The sequence below is a fragment of the Cherax quadricarinatus genome, chromosome 7, assembly GCF_038502225.1.
Source record: "Cherax quadricarinatus isolate ZL_2023a chromosome 7, ASM3850222v1, whole genome shotgun sequence".
NCBI lineage: Eukaryota > Metazoa > Arthropoda > Malacostraca > Decapoda > Parastacidae > Cherax > Cherax quadricarinatus.
Genome location: NC_091298.1, coordinates 9,370,656 through 9,383,878, shown reverse-complemented (window position 1 = coordinate 9,383,878; position 13,223 = coordinate 9,370,656). Strand labels below are relative to the sequence as shown.

Genomic DNA, 13,223 nt, shown 5'->3' with positions numbered 1-13,223 from the left:
TGCAGATCACAGAAGTGATTTCTGAAACATTTCTATTGAAAGCCTAGTAGCCCAGGGGTACAGCGTTGGACCTGCTACGTGCCATGACCACTGTTCGAGTCCCCATTTATTCTTCTCTTCATTCACTGACAGTCCATGATGAATTAAGCTTTTGTTCCCATTTTTAAGACCATTTTGTACCTAGACAACTCTCCTTTAAATTCGCGCGTGCGCCTGGAGTAGGACGTCGGACTATATGCGCCACAACCAAGTTTACAAACCCACTCACATCAAAATATGGGGAATGAGTTATGCATACAAAGCCAGACAACTATAGGAGTGGCTCAATACTATTACAATCACGTCCCCTGGTTTCCTCTTAAAACAAAGACTTGAATAACTTAAGTCTGTAATATCCAGCGACGACCGGTTAACAAGCGTTGGGAAAGATGTATCCACCGGATGCAGATAATTACTGCTAGGTATCACCCAACACCTAGTTGTCTTCGGGAATTACAGGTATGCCTATTTTCAAGAAAATTTAGTGTTCTGTCGTTAGTTGTCAACGTATACACGGGCTACTAGACAGCCTACTACTATCAGTGTTACACATTAAGTGCAAATCTTTTATAACATACATGTGGATCACCTGAAGCATGCGCAGACCTAGTAAAAATTTTGCTATGAAAGTTTTTTTTTAGGCTTTTTTTTTTCAATTCTACACCAACACCAACCTCTAAAATTTACGTATCAAAAAGTTTAAAGATTTTTGCATAAGAATAACTGAATTTTTCCTTGGGGTGCATATTATTCAGGTGATCTTGTATCAGTGTACATCATGATATGTAAAAAAAAATCAGTTAAGCGTGTTCTTTATTATTTTTATTTTTATTAACTGAAGGAATAAAATTAGGTGGGTTTCCTGTAAATCTGAGTCACACCAGCGAGTTTCAGAACAAAAAAAACCCACCTCAAACCAGTTTCAGAATGCCCCCGTATCACCGCACTAAATCAGCAAGTTATAGTACGGAAGTATGTATCAATTCTCTCCTTACTTTGGTTACTGTTTGTGTTTTCATTAGATATTTGTTACATGATGTATAATTATTATATTTGTATGTGGTATTATATGGCCATGGAAAGTTTATTACATTTGTTGACAGATAAGGCCTGTTTGTTATTTTTTATGTGCTGTGATGTACTTTTTAAATAAAATATAAAAAAAAAAAATCCAGCAAGTTTCAGAATATCCGCCCCTAACCAGCAAGTTTCAGAGTATCAGCCCCAAACCAGCAAGTTTCAGAATTTTCGCCCCCAAACCAGCAAGTTTCAGACTACCCCTGCCCCAGATCAGTAGTTTCAGAATACCCCCCCCCCTCCATTGCCGCCCCAGCTCAGTAAGTTTAAGAATACCCGGCTCGTCCCAGCCACTGTTCACTTATTTCACTAGAATTAAGCAACGTAAATTAATCCCGTGCTGATTGACTGCCACCTTCCCATGTATTTTGTAGTTACAGTATTACTTTTTGCAGTTGAGCAATTCAGGGTAAAGCAAGCTACCTTAAAATAACTAGTCTGCTAAGACCTGGAAATAAAACTTAAAAGATTACTTTGAAGTTTGGGTGGAGGAAAGTGAATGTTAGTAGAAATGCCAAGCGTTGTCAGTACAATATTCCAGCATGAACCATCCATGAAACATTGCAAAGTTTTCAGGCGAAGGATCCCTATATAAATGCAGGGAAGGCACTCAAGTGCAGCCTTGGAATGGCACTGCGACACATAACAATGAGAACCAGAGCTTGTAACAACTGGATAAGCTACAGAAGCCTGTGTGGCAATCTTGCTAGCATGCTTCACAGACTAACAATTGTATGTGCTAGTATAAATTATTTAGGATATTATTCCCTGAAGCAATTTCTGTATATAGCATTAACGACTTTAGAGTAAAACTATCTAGTATTAACAGGATGACTGCAAGAGACTGATTCAACCTGAGGTTATGACTCGGCAGTGACGCTCCAGTCTTACTCCAGAAACTACGTCATGCTGCGGTTAGTCAATATTATTAGTCGACTGCCTACAATGGCAGCGGAAGTAATGGCCGGGGTTATGTCCACAGCCGAGGGGAAAGATAGTGTTGTAGCCCTGAATATAATATGGAAGCGTAGTAGGTTTTCGGGGCGGCTAAATTTACTCCCTACATACAATTTTTTTTTTTTTTACTTCGTCTCTCCATTCCTTGAAATCTTTACTGAACACTTAATGGAATGCTTGACGTTATCCTCATTGCCCTACTATTTCCCAGCGTATGACTAATTTCAACACGAAATCCACTCGGTGACAGAATATGACTGGGAAACAGTTGCATAGTGGGAACAAAGTTAGCAGTCGTATAGAATGAGGAATCAGTACACGTGTACGAAGATTGTAACTACTGATAGTTGCTGTTACAGACTGCTTTAAAGAACTTTCGCCATTTCACCTTTAATGGATATTCCCATCATACAAAATTTATAATGCGTGAACAGACAGGGTAACTTCAACACCTTGGAACAATTATATCCTGAAGCGCTAAACCAGTAATAGCCATACCGCGCCTTAGGGAATGTGACGCAGTCAGATTCTATTCATGTAAAAGAGGGTAGCTCCAATTCTTTGAATCAGGAGGCCTTCACCTTCGTCAAGGCACCCTCTTTAGCCGAAATTTATGATGAAATTACTATACGCAACTATTATCCTAAGTGAATCCAAGTACTTTTGCGCTCTACTGATTACAGTTTTTAAAGGTCAGAGTAGATAACATGGCATTTCACCAGGAATACAGTAGCTACAGGGGCTTTAAAACTTCCCTTCCAGTTAAAGGGTGTAATAGTGGATAGACAGGAGGGAGAGTTATGAAGAGCGGGCGAGTTGAAAGGTATTGTTTTCCAACTAGATATATCAGTGTGCTGTTACAGTATTCGATGTCAGTCACAATGGTAACAAAAGAGAGCCATGTTTACCTGTCATGTTCCATCATAGTGTTGGAATTTGTCAGCCTGAGCTAGGATACATCAGTAGGGCAATGAGGATATTTTAAAGTACATTAAAGGTTCATCAGCTGCTTGAGCTTCGGTAGTTGAGTGAAGTTACTATTACATGAGAATTACCATATCTCAGGATTGCCTATTTCATACACAGGAGAAATAGAATTTATGAATATGTCCATCAGAGAAGAGCAAAAGTATTTTAGAACGAAAAGGTGGGGGGGGGGGGTATTAATTTGGTCTACGTTATATATACTCATACCTTTGTACATATAAAACGGGGAAAGTGGGGGTATATGAAGAGCCAGTGGGCGGATGAAGGTGAGCATTGGTTGTTGGAAGAGCAGGTGGGGAAGTTATGATTGGAATAGCAAGCAACAATGGGTCAGAGAGCACGTCATGACAGCATACGGCCAAGAGTGAGAAGCAGATGCCGAATTACATTTTACTAAATGTCAAGGTGACCTCAGCTCCATTCAGATCTGACTGGTCAAATGGAGACTGGACAGTCCCTCGAAATGAACATACATCGGTGTATACGAGGAAAAATCCAGCCAATTTTCCACAGCAACATTTCCTATATAGATTTAACTAAAAATATGGAAGGAATAGACGAAAAGTTGCGTAACCAAAGTACAGCTGAGCACGTGAATTGTGAATTGACAAGTGCTGCACAATGGGTTGTGAATATCTGCAGCCCTTTTCTTACCTATGAAAATTGTCTCAAACACCTCCATAATCTGACTGACTTCAAGGCACCCAAGTCGCGTTCGTCATGGCCACCAACACTCGTTCATAAAGCTAGCAGTTAATTTCCTCAACCTTGACACATGATCTTAGAACATTTTTCGCGACTTTCACGTGACAACCGCAAGATAAACCATTCACCACTTCCAGCACCCAGAGCCCGACTACCACTACTATACTCTCTCCGGCCACTATATACAGCACAGCCTGTATTTTCCCCATTCATGTATCTATGCTGCTCAAGATCCCAAGACCGAAACTTCAACAAAGATGTCCTAACTTTATACATTCGTGTTTTTTGCCTATTGATCTTGTAATCCCCATGAATTTGATTAAATAAGTGTAGTCTTGAATTTGATTAAATAAGTGTAGTCTTGAATTTGATTAAATAAGTGTAGTCTTGTGCAAGTACAAACTATGTACATGCACACCTTGTAGTACGCCAGAGTAAAAATTTATTAGAGAAGAACATACGAATGAGTAAGCTATACAGGATGGCTTGGATGTGGCAAATTAAGTGTTCATCATTATGAAACAAATAAAATGTTTATGGAAACAAACAAGGATTATGAACTCACTGATGAGGAATTAAGTCATTGTAATTACATCCATGGGTAAGCACTTTAAAGCCATGAGGTCATGCAACACCTGGGGAATGAGAAACAAGGTCGATCCATCAGGGGATCGGTGCAGTTCTTTGGATCAAGAGCCGGCATCAACTTTTCCCCCTTGGGGGAATTATTACATTAATGGGGAGCGCTAAACCCGCAGGGAGGTCACTGGAAGAATGGGAGGCATGTTTGATCCAAGGGAAGGGCTCGTCCAGTTCCTTGGATTAAGAACCCCTCACCAGCATCAAGGGAGGGAAGGGAAAGATCCTGCAGCGCCTGATGAGTGAAATGCAGTCAGCGGGAGGGATCAAGATCCCTTCACCGGCATCCAGGCACCCCTCTTGACAGGAAAAAAAGATTACCTACTGCAACTAAGGGATGATGCCTTTGGCTCATCTTCCTGATTCACCAACAACTCATGGCCTCCCTGCCAGGATTCTTTTCATCTAACTTAACTTCATTACTTCATTAACTTCATTACCTAACAGAATACTCCATTCTACTGATTACACAGCAACACAGTAAATGACCATATGACCTGTCTTTGTAATACTCATTTGTACTAAATTGTTATCTGTTTTACAATAACTTTTGTACCACTGAATATATCATTGCTTAGTTAAACTTAAGTTAATTTTAAGCCTGCCCATAATGCTCAGCATACAAGGGGCTTTGGCATGCTGCACTTTAAAAATTGTATTCCTTGTACTTCTTGTATCATGTTCAAATTAATAAATAATAAGAGCAGATTGTGTACGAGTTTGCTGTCACTCAGCCCGTCCTCCTATGATTATTATAATCATGGGGGAGAGCTAAACCGGTAGGATTATACAGCACATGTGGGGGGGATGGAAGGTATTCAGGTTCAATTCAGGGAACTGGAGCACAGATCCAATTCCCTAGATCAAGACCCCCTCACCAGGGTCAAGGAACCTCCCTTGAGGGGCCCGTCCTCATAACCAGTTTTCTTCCTTCTGACATTATATACGTAAATACAATATAATATAAATATAATATAAATATAAATATAAATATATATATATATATATATATATATATATATATATATATATATATATATATATATATATATATATAGGGAGGTACCACCTCTAGAACTGCTATGGGGACCCTCATCCTCAGAGAAAAGAATAAACTTGCTTCAGGGAAAACTCAAGATTCTCCCTGAAGCTGTTTGAGAATTTTCTCCTACCACCCCCTATATTATGTATATATATTTTATTTAAAGACAAAATACATTGACAAAACATTCACAAAAATATGATACAAAGTAAAACAACATAGGTAACTCAGAGCTACATCTCGAATACTTCGTCCAGCTCCCCTGCGGTGGGCCGCGTGCCCAGAATGCTGCAGGCATTTCCTCTCTGGATCGCAACACTGAGTCTCTGAAAGAGGAAGCTGGTCGCCCTGTGGTCCTTGGTTTCTATGATGAGCTTTTCACCCAGCTCTTTGAGGAACTTTAGAGCACACTTGCCCCATGCTCCAAGGGTCTCCGACCCTATTGGAATGAAGTTATAGCAAGGGGGAAGGTCTTCATATTTCCGGATCTTCTGGGTCTCCCTGTGGCTGGCAGCTCCACCCCCTTCCACTACAGAGTATGGCAAGTAGGTGTCTGCCAATGTGGCAGCACAGGTGTAGTCCCAGGCAATCTGCTTTCCATCCTTCCAGGGTAGCATAGTGGCTCCATCAGGACGCTTTTGACTTCCATCAGACCTCTGTACTTGGGGCTCCCGTTGAGCTGGGCAACGGGCTGTGGCGAGGCTTCTCTTTATTATGTCATTGATCTCCTCATGTCTGGCATACTTCCCTTCTGCTGTGTGGCACACGAGACCATGGAGTCCGAATTGATCAGCTGTCGCCCTGCCGCAAATACACCTATGTTCGGTGAGGATGGGGGCGGCTAGGCGAAGAGCAACACCAATCCGAATGGCCTGTGGGTCGAGACGGGTGCCCAGGGAGGAATTGGGAACAGCTAACAGGAAATCTCCTGAGTGTGGTGCCTTCACTGCCAGGAGACGAGCTTTGTTCTTTCCTGAAGCATTGGAGAGCATTGTGTTGGCGATTTTTTCCATGATCGGTTTGTCCCAGTGGGACTGTTTGTGCTGTTTGGGAGGAGCTGGTCTACTGGAGGAGTCTGTAAGGGTGTCCCACCGAATTGCTGCTTCAGTAAACCTGGGGTCTTGAGCTCCTACCAAGTCTCTCAAGCGTTCGGGCACTATCTTCTTGACTAATGCACTGGAAGCCAAACACGAAGACAGAAAAGCAGGTAAAGCAACATGCGTTGCTTTACGCACCCCTATACCTCCCAGTCGCACTGGGAGGGTTGCCTGATCCCATTGCTCATCCTCTAGTGACAGGTTCAGTGCCTTCTTAAAAGTTGATCTCAGGTGTGCGTCATATTCATCGAGTGTTGGGTTGTCAAAAGAGGGTGCACACCTTAAGAAGTGAGTCTTGGCATAGTAAGACACCTTGTGAGGAGATACAGAGCATCATGGGCATCAAGATCGCTTATTCTCTCCTCCATTCTCATAAGGTCATTCAATTTGTCCCTGAGGACAGTATCGATGGCCTGGTGACCCAGCGGTGCCCCCAAGAGGGTACTGTTGGACGGAGTTGTAGTTGAGATTTCCGGGAGGATTCTTCGCACAGCATTGATTATTTCCTGGTTCGCTGTGATGATTTCACACTTAGAGGGATTGAGGATGAGTCCCAAGCCTTCTCCCTGTGTTTTCACCAGTTGTAGGTCCCCCACGAGGGACTCTTCAGTACCTGCCAGAGTGCCGTCATCCAGGTACCAGATATTGAGCTTACTGCATAGGCTGGAAGATAGTTCTCTTACTGCCAAGCAGAAGAGAAGTGGAGCAAGTGGGTCACCCTGCTGAACACCCTCTGATGATTGAATTTCATGTTCTCCAAACAAAAGAATTGAGGTTTTGCTGTAGCCGGCTGAAATGAAGGGAAAGAGACTGGGGAACCGTACCCGAACAGCTGGCAAAACAGCATCTCTCCTCACCATATTAAAGGCATTTCTAAAATCAAGTTTGACTATGGCCTTGTCTTCTGGTAAGTCCCTGATGTAGGCCCTTGCTGCATGAGCTGCAGCTTCACTGCCTTGAGAGACCCCAAAGCCCAGTTGGTGTGGCTGGAGTGAAGTGGCAGCTTCTAGGCGAATGTTTCTCACTGCTGCTTTGGCAACGAGACGGCGAAGAGTGTTTCCAACTGCAATGGGTCTGATTCCCCCATCCCTCTTCTTCAAAGCACATAGTGAGGCTCCAAAAAAGAAAGGTTTAATTTCTAATGGGATTCGCCCAGCCAGGCAATTGTTGACGAAAGTTGTTAACTCGGTGAGAATTGATGCAGATTCACCGAGTACTGGATTTACCATCTCTTTGAGGTGCTGAGGTCGAATTCCAGTGTAACCTCCTGCAGATCCTGCTGGAAATGACAAGATCGCCTTATAGACTTCCGATTCTGGCAAAATTAATTGTTCAGTGATAGGGTCTTCCTCAGGGTTGTCGTTGATGGCTGTGGTGTCCCTGGTTGGATGCTTGTCTCTTAGTGCTTGGGCCGTGGTCTCATCCATGGGGGCTACAGTGTCGTCACTTGTAATTATTCTTATTGCTCCCACTGTGTTACCTTCCTCAATTTTTTTGCTAACCTGTGCGCAAATTTTCTCGTTCTCAGTAGGACTTTTCTTGGGTCTGCCTCTTTGATTCCTGCGATGATGGGGCAGAGGGACACAGTTATCCATTCTTGGGTAGTTGCGCACTGCCTTGATAACTGACGTCTTTCAGGAACTGCAAAACAGACATTGCCGAACAAGAGAAGGTTGCGCCATGCTTGGATGGTGCCTCGGGCTTCTAAGTTGGTGGAACCTCCATTCACCCGCTTAAGAAGGTCTGTGAATTTCCCTGCTGCATATGGGCGAGCTGCTTTAGGGATGTGGGATAGTGTACTGCTAGCAGTGGATTTGAATGCCAACAGGTTATCGCAAGTGACAAGGTTGCCATTGGAATTGTCATCTGCCTGTGGAGGCTGTGGGCTGCTCTCTGCTGGGGGCATATGTGATCCCGCACACCTATTGTGTGCACGAATACGGCCGTCCCTGTTGCATGCTCGAAACTCTCCACACACCTGACATGTGCCTCTTCTTTCATTGTTGGGTGCATTGTTTCCCTGGCTTTGTGGCTGGCTGGCTTCATCGTCTGCCATACCTCAAACTGTGTGATAAGCCCAAGCTGAAGGGAAAATGGCGCATGGCACATTCCGCATGTGGTTCATGGTGGTGGTGGGGGGGGGAGAGGGGTGTCCAGTCCTTGTGGTGGGCGGTGGAAGATGTGTGCTGAGGCGGAGTAGGGCACTCACTCCCTCCCAGGACAAGTCACTATACACCACGATGCTCACCCCCACTATCAACGACACACCGCTATACACTTCACATGCTATGCGCATGCTATGCGCATACCATGCACATACTATGCACTGTACACTATAGACTATATACACTATACACACGGTGAACAAACACACCATTGTTGTAACACGAGCACACGGTGTATGCGCGCCTGTTTGGGGAAGGGGGGGACAGTTTTACCCCTCAACCTCCGCCTCCTCCCCCTCCATTAGGCCTCCCCTCACCGACCTCTCCTACCCATAGGTGACCCTTATGTTCCCTCACTGAATTCACATACACAGAACTTTTCTTGATTCTGACGGAATAGACGAAATGCGGAGTCTTCTGGCCCTTTCCAACACGACCAGCAGATATTCACACACCAGTCTGTTGATGATAATCCTGGTAGGTGTTCTTGATTGGACGATATTGTGCCAAAATCACAGAGCGAGATGCCCACAGCCTCTCTCTGGTAGAGGTGCCCGATATATATATATATATATATATATATATATATATATATATATATATATATATATATATATATATATATATATAAAGGCTAGAAGACCAGTGTCACTCCTGTCAATCACTGGTAAGATCCTCGAGACAATAATCTCAAGACAAATGACAGTTTTTTGACTACCACTCACTACTTTGTGATCGTCAATATGGCTTCAGGAAAGGTTGTTACTCTGCTGCTGATCTGTTGTTAAACCTCTCCACTAAGTGGCACCAGTCACTGGATGAATCCAAAGTCAGCTGTGTGGTAGCACTGGACATTGCTGGTGCTTTCGACCGGGTGTGGCACCAGGACCTCTTAGCAAAACTTCAAGCACTGGGAATTGCAGGCTCTACGCTATGTCTCCTCAGTGATTACCTTCATGGTAGATCTCTAAGTGTAGTTCTCAATGGAACGGAATCAGCAAGACATCCTATTGGGGCAAGTGTTCCACAATGAAGCGTGCTGGGACCACTGTTATGGAATGTCTACTTCAACGACCTTCTTAATCTCATCCCAGAATCCCATGCATATGCCGACGACTGTACACTGACATTTACTTATCCAAGAGAAGAAATGCCAGCTGCACTAAGCTACATCAATCACCAGCTAAGAGCTATATCAGCTTGGAGAAATAGATGGCAAGTAACATTTGCACCTGAGAAAATGCAAATGATGATGGTCTCTAGGCACCATGATGGTAATGCTGGTGCAGTAGTAAGGATGAATGGGAGGGTGTTGGCACCTGGAGAAGTTGATATCCTTGGGGTGAAATTTGACTCCAAACTAACCATGAAGAACCATGTTGTAAATCTTGCAAACAAGGCAGCCAGGAAGCTTACAGCACTTCGCCGTATCTCGCATCTGCTTGACAGTAGGGGCTGCAAGATTCTGTACGAGGCACAAGTACGCTCACACCTTGAGTATGCTCCACTTTCTTGGTTTGCCTGCCCTCCCTCTCATCTGCGACTGCTTGACAGAGCAGAGAACAGAGCAAGACGTCTCATCTCTCGCCTGAACCCATCCTGGATAGACCTGTCATTTCAGCAGAGCCTTCAACACAGAAGGGATGTGGGTGGCCTTACTGTTATGTACAAGGCCAATATTGTCAAAGTACCACACTTGGATCCACTTCGAGGACAGCGAGAAACAAGCTTTTATGCCACAAGACGGGCAGAAAGCAGCAACTTCACTCTGGTTGTACCCTTCTCTAGAACATCACTCCATCTGAGATCATATATACCCAGGATGACTTGAGTATGGAACACATTCGTACAGCATAATGATGTCATCGAGATAAAGTCAGTTGATCAAATGAAAATGCTGGCCCACAGATGGCTCCAACTTCATCCTGTTCCCTACTTGTATGTCTCATAACAATACAAATGCTTTCAAATCAGCTGATGTTGGTAACAGCTCTTAGCTTTCCAATAAAGTTAGGAATCCTTAACCTGTAAATAGCTTGTCAATAAAGCTAGGGATCCTTAACCTAACCTTGTCAAACCCTGTTAAAAAAAAAGACAACCTAACCTAGAAATGTTCTGCAAACCGTATCTGAAGAATTTGCTCACTGTAATTGCTCGGGAGGACGGGTTGCTCATTTTCGAATCTTAAGTGAACCAAAATTACCAATATCCAAAAACATACAACAGGACCTTCCAAGATCCACTACGACCCCATAACCTTTTAGCATGCTACAACTCGGATGAGCATGGGGTGCATTAATACACCCCTTACCAGTGCAACATATGGGTATCTTTACTGCGAAATTTTTGTTGCCTGCACAATAGGTTTCTTCAGTCGAATACTGAGGAGACTAATGCTGGACACAGTGGAAGAATTGGGGAGGTGCTTTCCTCGACTTCTCGGTACTGTATACCATATAGTGACACCCGTTACATTATTATATTAATTTAAAAGCTTATAATTATATTATATTAATGTAAAAGCTCTGCTAAGTCACGCAACATACACAACATTTGCATTACGTATAGTACCCGTCTATCAATTAGTTTAATGCTCGAGACTGACCTGTTGCACCACCATATCTCTGACCCTGTTACGTGTTATAAATTAATTAATGGTATAAAAGAACATGACGTCAAATTATATTATAAACTGAATAATTAAAGACTGGAAAAGTTAATTGCTATTAAAAATTAAGTAATTAAACATTTAATATATGGTCTTACCATCGTGTGTCGTCAGTACTCAGGCAGGCATGTATGATATTAACGAACATATGTTATGTATATGGATATTGCTATAGACGACTCATTTTTTTTAACAAATTTTAAATTAATACTCTTAGCATTAAAATTTTCATAATGTAGAGAATATATTTACAAACCAGTTGGTATATTATTCCGCCTTAGACGGAAGAAGAGAAGTTATAATCATAACCAGAATTTTAGAAAGGGTGGACCGGCATGCCAGAGGAAGGCCTCTGTCAAATAACCAATATCTCTTGCTGCGGGTCAGGAAACTTCTCGTTTCCTGACAAACATACATACACACAATTAGTGTTGGTGAAACACAGTAAACATCAGTTTAAAGTATTAATTTATACCGAAAGCAACTTTGAAATGCACAGACTTAAAAGTAAAGTTCTTCCTCGTGAATAGATATCATGGATGTTATTTTCACGAATGTTTATTGTTTCTACATTAATATTACAGAATTTATGTATGGATCATTATGTGGTCCAAATAGCACTGTCTTCACACAGAGGTAACGTTAGAAAGATGACAAATTTATACCTCCCAGGGTGAAAACAATTCATTTTAGAACTAGTTAAGACTAGTGGTTATGACGCGTTACAACAGGTTGAGGGCAAAAGCTGTGGTCAGTATGAATCGTGGTTTGACGGAAGGGCGTAGTGATGTATAAAAATACAGTTATTTAATATATAAATTAACCACGCACACGCTCAGGCTGACGAACGAGCGAACACTAGAAAATTTGAGTTTAATAGATAATTATTTTATATATATACGATACAATATATATATATATATATATATATATATATATATATATATATATATATATATATATATATATATATATATATATATATATATATATATATAATTTAAAACATCCGTCGTACCTGGATACATATTTCGCACCACCACTACCATGACCTAAAATAACTCGCATGTTGACTGGGAATCTATAAATCACCTGTGATATCATCCTTTGCATGATACAACTAGTCCTAACCTGGTCCAACTGAAACAGCCAAGTCCTCGCTGGCTGCTTTATTAAGCTAATGGAGAAACATCCATTCTCTGCGCATATTTAAATGATACCACATTTTTCCCTGGGGTTACTCTCGAAGTACTGACAACGGCTATCATCTTACCTGTTGTGGTTCACGAGAGGCTGCAAGAACGGTAGAGAAGAGTGCTGAGAACAGATGAAAGTCAGTATCACCTACCTATGAGGGGCTCTACTCGCGCACTGAGACTGAAGCAGCTGACTCGGCTCTGCATTGAGCAACTCATGGACTGGCAACTCACCAGACGCGCCACCGACAAACTCAACAAATATACCTTCACGTTTTCCAGTTAACTCTTCAAGGTTTTACGCTAGATGCTTTGCTTGGTTTATTGGTTTGGTTAGTTAGGTTTAAAGACTTTCAGCTGTATGCCACTTGCATCCTATAGTAGGGATTAAGGGGAACTAATGCACAGTGAGAGATGCATTCCTCTCATTGATATACTTTTGTTAGTTTCGTAAATCTTAAGGCCTATCGTCTGCACATGAATCATTAAAGCCATGATTTACCTGGACATTAATATCATGAATATTTTAATCCCTAAGACAGACATTAATTAACATGTTTTTTATTTTTCTATTTCTCACCAAAACTAACTTAGAAACCACACTAATTTTTGCTCTAATTTACGCAATATAATACAATGCGTAATATATAT

At 42.2% G+C, this 13,223-nt stretch overlaps 1 protein-coding gene across 3 annotated transcripts in view; it reads right to left on the bottom strand.

Annotated features, from left to right (window-relative positions):
• LOC128686756 (uncharacterized) overlaps nt 1-12,874 on the bottom strand; it is a 35,686-nt gene extending 22,812 nt beyond the window's left edge. For 2 of the 3 annotated variants that reach the window (XM_070082277.1, XM_070082278.1), the window contains exon 1: nt 12,650-12,805. The gene's annotated coding sequence lies outside the window, so the exon portion shown is untranslated. Of the gene's footprint in view, nt 1-12,649 lie in introns of all 3 variants that reach the window. The other variant, XM_070082279.1, reaches the window with a different exon arrangement.
• Between the last annotated feature and the right edge of the window lie 349 nt (nt 12,875-13,223).